The sequence below is a fragment of the Piliocolobus tephrosceles genome, chromosome 13 (genome assembly GCF_002776525.5).
Source record: "Piliocolobus tephrosceles isolate RC106 chromosome 13, ASM277652v3, whole genome shotgun sequence".
Lineage (NCBI taxonomy): Eukaryota > Metazoa > Chordata > Mammalia > Primates > Cercopithecidae > Piliocolobus > Piliocolobus tephrosceles.
In genome coordinates this window covers 34,393,878-34,403,285 of record NC_045446.1, presented here as the reverse complement: position 1 = coordinate 34,403,285, position 9,408 = coordinate 34,393,878, and positions in this window count along the sequence as shown.

Genomic DNA, 9,408 nt, shown 5'->3' with positions numbered 1-9,408 from the left:
ACCCTTAGTTAAATCGAGAATATATAACATGGGGTAGGTAGTTTTAAACTGTAACAAAATGGATATAATTTCACAATGAAAAGCATTTATAAAAAGCTGTTCCATGGGGAGTTTAACATTCTTAGGATGAACAGGGATTTATTCTGCAGGAAACCTGTGAGAAGAATTTTGAGCCAACAAGTGATTCTCCTCCCTTTCAGCAAAGAGAAAAAGACGTAAACAGAGTTGAGAGGAGGGCGGGGGAGGGAAAAAAGAGTATGAGCCTCACTTAGAAAATAATGATGTGAAGGGTCTATCCCCTCTTCCTTATACCTGACTTTACTAGATCATGCCCCTTGTTTAGAAATCATCCTGATTTATGAAACTTGTAGAATCAAAACAAAACAAAAACTTACCACAAAACTTACAGAATAAAAAACAAACTTACTATGACCTACAAGAATCCACATAACCTACCCACAGCCTGGTCCTCTTACTTAGTTGCTTGTCATTCTCTCACTTGTGCATTACACTCTACTCCCCCTGCTCTACTTGCAGTTCCTTGCAAATCGCAAGCTTTTTCCCTACCTTAGGGCCGATACACATTACTCTCTGCCTGGAAGGCTTACCCACCCCCACACCCACCCACTGCATGGCTAGCTCCTACCATTTTCTTTAGAAATCAGCTTTAAAAAATACCTTCTCTGAAAAACTTTAAAGTAGGTTCCTTCTGTTGCTCTCTAACTCTGTTCCTTGTCTTTTTTTCTTCCAATTTTATAGTTGCATCTATTTATTTATACTCCTATTTATCTGTTCTTTGCTGGGTTCCTACACTGGGATGTGAGTCCTTTAAGAGCAACCACCATCTCCATCTTGATCACTGTTATGTCCCAGAGCCCACCACAGTGGCAAACACACAATGAACTTTCTATATAATATTTGTGGCATAAGATAAACTCTTGAGAAAGTTCTCATTTTTCTAGACTATAAATCTTTCCAACTCCACCTCCAGGACCTGCAAGCCAAAAGCATATGAAATTGTGTGGCGATTTAATTTGCAGGAAAGAATCACCAAAACTTACTGACCACCTACTTACTGTCTGAACACAATCTTAAGTGTGTGTGTGTCTAAGTAATTTGAAACCTCACAAAATCCCAATGGGATACACAATTATCCCCATTTACAGATGAAGAAAATGAAATTGACATATTTAGTTTTGATATGGAGAAAATTGTATCAAAAGAGTAAGTTTTGAAAATGTGAAGATATGCAATTTGAGTATCTTTCTCAATGTAGCTAAGCAACCAAGATGACACAGGTGTGCTGTCTGGGAGTTGTTCTTGAGAGGCAGCCAGAGTATGGAAAGAAAATGGGCAGAGTCAAGGACACTGGAATCAGACCCCCTCTTTTCCATTTATTATTTATGTGACCATAGTAAATCTTTCACCTCTTACTTGGTCTTAGATTCTTTACCTGTCAAACTGGAGCTGGAACTAGCTGCATACTGTGGTGTTTTATGTAACTTAGAGATGTGCCACCAGGCCTAAGAAATAGCTTCATATAACAAATATTTCTGATATGATGTTGATTGCCAGAACCTGTGCTTTGTGGTAACTGTTCCTAGATTGGCCGTAACAGATCACAATATTGTATTCTGAATGTAGATAATTAAAAATTAATGCTAGCAAAATCCCACCTAGAAACTGCTAGCTGGGATTAAAGTGGTAGTTGGAGTTGAATAGCAAGATTTAGGGATATGTTTCCATCAACAGAAAACTCAGTGAAAATAATTGAATTAAAATTCAATTTAAATGCACAAGAGAGATGTATTTGTTTTGTTTCTCAACGCACCTCAATAAGAAATAAAAATGTTACATTATCAAAAACAGTTAATATACTGAAAAAAATAGTGTTAGCATGATTTCATATTTAACAGCAAGTTATGGATGTTTGGGGAAGAATATGAAAATGAAAGATTTCTCATCTATAAAATGAAAAGTTGAAGCAGATAACCTTGTAGACCTCCTCAAGACCTCTACAATTCTGATTCTGTATTTAATTAGTGCTTATTAAACATTCCCCACAGGCTTAATCCCTTCTCAGGTAGAGCAAGTCATACAGTATAAGAAAACATCATCCCTGCCCTCAATAAGAATATTATCTAATTATAAGATTACTATAGATCAAATTGATGAAACAAAATATGTATTTCTCATATAAGATATAATTTCAATTTAGCCACTGCCTTATTCTATAAGTCAAACGAAGTAAAATATAAGTTTAATTTTCACTTATTTATAGATACAGGATCTTGCTCCGTTGCCCAGGCTGGATAGAGTGCAGTGGCAAAATCATGACTCGTTGCAGCCTGGAAGTCCTGGGCACAAGCGATCCTCCTGCCTTAGTCCAAGTAGCTGGAACTACAGGCACGCACCACCACCACACCTGGCTAATTATTTTTATTTTTTGTAGAGTGGGCCTTGCTGTGTTTCTCAGTCTGGCTTCCAACTCCTGGTCTGAAGCAATCCTCTCTCCTTGGCCTCTCAAAGTGTTTGGATTACAGGTGTGAGTCACTGTACCCAATCAATTTATTTTTTATGAATAAAAACATGAAAATATTTTAGTCAATGGAAAGTTTTAGGATATTTCAGACATTATAATTAGTAATATTGGGGTAAAATTCGAAATGAATTGACTTTTGTTGCTCAAGTTAATATCAACAGTGCATTTTAATAGAGATTAATTTTGAATTTAATTGGAAGGTTATGTTTGCAGGAAATGGAATTCTCTTGGAGCACAATGACAAAATAAAGAGAACAAAAGGCCTTGGTTTAGAAAAAGGGGGAAAGGGATCCAAGTGTTAGTAGGATTAAAACTTCAAGCATTGCCTAAACTCAAATGATCATTATTATAGTGGTGCTGACCGGTGATAAGTATCAAATAGGAAAAAATGTAAAGATAAATTTATCTCAAATATAAAATGTATGTAACATGAACAGCAATTACAGTAATTATAGGAAACAGATTACCCTCATAAATTCTTTTTGTATTCATAAAATATAAAAAACTCTAGAATTTTACATTCAGAAATAAGTTTTTGCTAATAGGCTGCCAATATAACCAAGATTTTGAGAAATAGTTGAAGACAAAGATAAATATTGAAATTTAAATTATCAGTTTCTCCATGTAAATATGCATATTTTAAAATGAAATCAAGTTCTTAAAAGATCAATAAAGATAAAATTCAGCTAATTAGGATCTAATTTTTAAAAATGAGGGAGAAAAAAACAATCTATTATTATAAGAGGAATTCTCATATTGTGAATAAAAAAATACTTCTTTTGAGAAAAATTTCCCAGGTATTTTAATTTTTATAAAACATATTTTACCCACATGAAAATGTAAAATATCAACAAAGTAGATGTAATAAAATGATATGTATAATGAAAACAAAAGCATAGAAAACCATTCATGCATTCATTAATTCAACAAATACTTCTTGAGCATCTCTGTGTTGGTCCTGTGTCCAGTGATAAGATAAGATACAAAGTGATTACAGCATAGATCTCAAAATCCCATGGAATTTATAATGAGGGTGGGGGTAAGGCAAATACACATACAACTAACCATATAAAAAAGACAACAGTGTTGTATCCCACATTGATAATATGGACATTAAAGGCAATAGAACATCTAAGTTAGCGATCATTCGGGATGACTGGAGATGGCTACCAAAGTAGGGAGCCAAAGTGATAAATATTAAAGGATGGGTGACTTTTCAGAAGTTTAGGTCAAAACAGAAATTTTATTATTTATTAAATGTCTGTATGAGAAACTGACGCAAGACACTTGAAAACTATATAATGTCCAGGAGTTAGAAAACCTCGATTACTACAATAAATATGTTATGCCTAATATTATGGGCAAAGGTGGGTCACCATTGCAGTATACACATGGCATAGAATCATAAAGCTGTTAGAGATTGGTGGCAGCTGCAGGTGGCAAGGAAAGTGCTGAGAATAGCAGATGACATCATGGCCTTCTTTGTCCATAGCAGAATTCCATAATCGACTACCATTCTTTCTGTTGATTCTACATGACTTAAAATGCCATCTCAAAACAGTATTCCAGGAAGCCACTGCCAATCTCACTGAGTCAAATGTGAAGTTTGAATCTTCGTCCAGTGTTTTGTTGTTTTATTTTTGCTTACCCTTCTACATCTCACAGTCAACTGTTTGACCAGAACAAGTTATCAAATCAAGCTCTGTGCTAGGCAACAGTAGAAAAGAAGACAGACCCAAATTTAATCAATACTGTGTTTAGGAATGTTAGAAGGGAAGATAGTTTATAATCTCTGAAATAGTGTCAGCTTTGGGAGGAAATAATCTATGCTCTTTTATACCACCGTCAGTTTTTGGAGTAAATCGTGTCTGAACTAACTTGACGGCAGTGGGCCTGGAAAGGGAAGCAGAAACGAGATTGAATACAGCACTTAATTCAAATCACTTACTGCATTGTTGGTATTCACTTCCAGTGCTCCATAATTCCGACATCTGAAAATGTTCCCTGAAAATATCATGCTTCTTTATACTTTTAGATGGGTTATTCCTTTCGTCTGAACCTCTCTTGCCTTCTTCACTCCTTGGTGGACTGCCTGCCCAAATCACAGGTCACCTCCTCCAGGATGCTTTATCCAACAATCACTCCTTACTGCTTCCATGATGTTTTATACCTCTATTTTAGCCCTTATCACCTATGTTTATTGTCTTCTTGTTCCTAAGGTCTCTACTGGTTTTCTTCCTCTTCACACTACCAATAATCAGCAGTGTGCCTGCCACCCAATGGGCTATTTAACAACATGACTGGAATGAATAAGGAAATGCTTAAATTGAACTTCAAAACACATGATATGGATTTTTTACATGTTTATCATACTTCCTAATTAGACATGAGTTTTAAAACATCCCTTTGTAGGGCTTCTAAAGCATTCTATTTACCTTGAGAAATTCAGGTCAAAATGATAGATTTCCTATGACTATTTCATAAAACAAGTAATCTCTAAAGTTGATATATGAATTTCTGTACTAGGAAAAATATATGTTTAGCTTGGCACTTCAGTGGCCTCTTGGAGACAAGAGTTTCAAATCCACACATCTTTTAAATAATTCTGTTCTTGTAGTTGTTTATTAGTTTAGAGACTATCTGCATTCTCTAGGTCTTTTTGGCCCTATAGCCCCAGAGTCATGTTTAAGAATGGGATGACCAGAGACGTGGTTGTAGAATATTGCCTCTGTTCTCATGAGGTATCACTGTTTTGGCCTGTATGCACAGAGGATGATAGTATGAGTGAAAACTTCAGGACTACAATAAAAGCTTTATAGGAAACCTGAAGTTCAACTTCAAACAATTTCAACATAATCAGTCTTTGGCTTAGTGAGAACCTACTTAGTTCCTATTGTTGAATTTTAATACTCACAAAACCCTGTGGGAAGATTTTAGCATTGCTTCTAATTTAAAGATGAAAAAATTGATATTCAGGGTGCTCAGTCCCTTACCAAATCAGGAAATAGTTGAACCCAAATTTGAACTCAGTATCACAAGAACTTACCGGCCAGCAATAATCACTATTATCTAGGAATTCTTAATTATAACATCACTAACTTTGCTGTTATTGCCAGTTTCAAGGTTTCTTTGCTCATTGGGCTCCCATGTACCCAATCAATCAACAAACAGTAATAATTATAATAATTCTAAGGAAAATAAAAGACTCTTTCCTAATTCCCAATAGGAAAAAGATAAAAGTGCTACTAAATGTGAAAAGGGACTCAAGCAAATTGAACAATATGCAAATACGATTTTTGGTTTTCAAATAGGTCAAAATTTAAAAGATTGATAACTGTTGTTAGTGAAGTTCTGAAGGAAACACCCGTTTACACGTTTTCTGATGTGAATAAAAATTGTACCAACATTTTTAGAGGACAATTTGACAGTACCCATTAAACTTCAAATGGGATACTCTTTGACTTATCCATTCCAGTTTTTAGAAACTTTCCTACAAAAATATTTGCATACATACATACTCAAGGGCTTACTTTCAAAAATGTTTGCTGGAGCAGTATTTACAATAATGAGAAACAGGAAGACAACCCAAACGAGCACCAGAAGACTAACGAAATAGGTTATGAAATATTATGGAGCTGTTAACAAGTGTAATAGCTCTTAATATTCTTAATAGAAGTAATAGTAATGTCAGAAATATCAGTAGAGAGTAGCTACCATTGTCATTATGGTCTTCTAATGGCCTGAAATGCTTTTAAACATTGTAAGATTTTGGGCTATTTGCCTGTTTATTAAAACGTTGTTTCCTTCGCTTCATAGTAATATGGATCTCTTTAATTGAACAGATTTTGCCCCATATTCAAGAATAAAGCCCTCGCTTTCAGCAGAGAATTTCTGGATTAAGAAAACACATACCCTATTTTCAATTTCAAGCTTATAAATTGATGTCTAATACTTATAAAACCTTTTACATGTACATTATTGGACTCCAAACACTGCCTTTGGAACTATTAGCTGAAGATCCCCATCTACAAATCCCTTGGCACTTCAAATTCATTATGTCCAAAATAGATTCACTATCTTCCTTCTCAAATGGTTTTCCCCTTTCTCTTACAATCAATGACATGTACATGCTCCTAATGATCCAGACTTGAATCCAGAATTATAATTGACTCCTCATTTATCTGTCACTAAATCACATGCAAAATCTTGTCCATTCTATGACCCAATATCCCCCTCATTTAACCTACCCCCCCCTTCCTATCACTACTTTATTTCAGAATTTCAATGCTTTTTGCCTGGATGATTGCAGTATCTTTCCCCCATTGTCCTCAACTCTGAACACCTTCCCCATTGATTGTTATCTCACTGCTCAATTTCTCTTTGAAGAACAAAGGTAAAATGCCTCTTTCCTGCTCGTTAACACGCCCCTGACCCCTGCCAACCAATTATCTTGCAAAAATAGTTAAAACTCCTGTCATCTAAGACCCTCCTGCCCCCCAAGTTCAGGCTCTAAACTAACAGGCTAGTCTATATCCTTTTCTATAACTATTTTCTAGCCAAAGAAAAGAATCTAATATTCCCCAAACTTAAGCATGATTCTGCACCTCTGGAAATCTGTTTATAATTCTATCAGCCTGCCTGTCATTCATAGTCAGGCTTAGGCACCACCCTAATCTCCATAGTCAGAGGCAAAGTCTTAATCTAATCTCCCAGAAGAAATCTCCGAACTTTTTTCAACAAATATTACCTGGTATCTTCCTACAATTATTTAAATATCTTATTAACTACATCAGAATACAGAATGCTTGAAGGCAAGCCCACAGAGGTTTCATTTTTGTTTCACCTATACTACCTACATCAGTGTCTTGAACACTATAATCAGTGTTTACATACAAATGTTAACTACTACTGACTCCTGCGTTGGCCTCAGATGTAATATGGGCTTACATGTTCTCATTTAAAGTACTTATAGAAATATGTTGTCACCCTATTCATGTGGTCTGATACGCACTTCTGGCTTTTATTTCTCTTTCATGACAATGTAACAGCAGCAGATTTTAACTAATCACACTAATGACTAGAGACCCTTTGTGGATTTTATGAATTAGTGATAAAGTGGAACAAATCTGCAAAGTAAAGGAAAATGTCTCATCAAATTTATTCATTTATTTTGACAAGAGCAATTTTGGTTTAATTACTTATGGTGGCATTTCAGTAAATGTGCTGCAGCGTTTTCTCAAATTAATTAAGCCCCCTTTTCCCACTAAGACACTCTGCTTATAGAAAAAGGGGGAAAAAGCACATATTTCACTGAGACATTCATTGGTTTCTGAATTCCTCTGGGAAAATATATAAAAATTTTTCAAAAGAGTTTGTTTCCTTTTGAATATATATTCCATAAACTCATCTGGAGAGAAAATTAGGTATTTATTTGGATATGAATTGAATTTGGAACTAAATCTGTTTTTCTATTTGTAAAGTACATTGAAATATGTTCTAAGGAAAGCTTCAACTAAGCTGTTTTTACTACTTTCCACCAGAGAATCAGAAGCTGAAATAAAAAATAACAAAAAAACCTCTTTTTACTAATTCATCGACTTTCTGGATTAAAACTAATTTTTACCTAATATATTAATAGATGCAATATTTTGTATTTTACACCGCCACATATCATGTTATGAAATAACTCAATACCACCACAATGAAAATGAAGTCCTTTGGTTCTGTGAGGAAAATTTAAATTTTTGGCTTGCTCTCAATGAATATATTGGAGGATGTATAGCATATTGTTTTGGGGCAAGGACCCTGGAGGCAGACAAATTGGCTTCATACCCCATTTCCACCCATTTCTCACCTATGTGACTCTGGATGGTGATATGGTTTGGCCGTGTCCCCACCCAAATCTCATCTTGAGTTCTCATGTGTCATGGGAGGGACCCAGTGGGGGATAATTGAATCATGGGTGTGGGTCTTTCCAATGCTTTTCTCATGATAGTGAATAAGTCTCGCAAGATCTGATGGTTTTATAAGACGGCGTTTCCCTGCACAAGCTCTCTTTGCCTGCCACATCCATGAAAGACATGACTTGTTCCTCCTTGCCTTCTGTCTTGACTGTGAGGCCTCCCCAGCCATGTGGAACTGTAAGTCCATTAAACCTCTTTTTCTTCCCAGGCTTGGGTATGTCTTTATAAGCAGTGTGAAAATGGACTAATACAGATGGGTTCTTTATAATTACTGAACTTCAGTTTATAATCTTTTAAAAATGTAAATACTAACAATATAGTCCACATCATATTGTTGTGAGAATGAAATGATATAATGCATGCAAAGGGTTTTACACTGTTCCTGGCACACAACAAGCACTAATAAATGTTAACTATTTTTAGTAACTTGATAACCACACTGTGGCCATGACGAACAGCTTGATACAAGCATAGGATTCCGAATCTGATTTCTACTAACATAGTTTCACTCACTGACTTGGGGCAAACTAATGAAGTCTCCCAAGACACTAATTTTCACTCCACAAAATGGGATTTGGTGACTAATCAAGAAGAAAAGTCTACGCTTGGTGAATTTAAGTCCAACATAATGTCTTTACAGCACATAATCACAATTTGTATTATCTTTATTTTGTACATAGAGTAAAATACATAATCCTCACTAACTCATGGTGAATAATGCGTATTTTAACTCATTAAAATCTTTCTCTGACCTTGGAAAAACATGCTTAAATGACTGAGTTTTATGTTCCAATAAGTGGCACTTCATTTTTGCAAATGAAGTCTACTGCAAAAACTTTAAGTAGCACTTTAGCAAACTCAATTCAGATTCATGGCTAAAGTTCCACATTCTAATCTTATTGT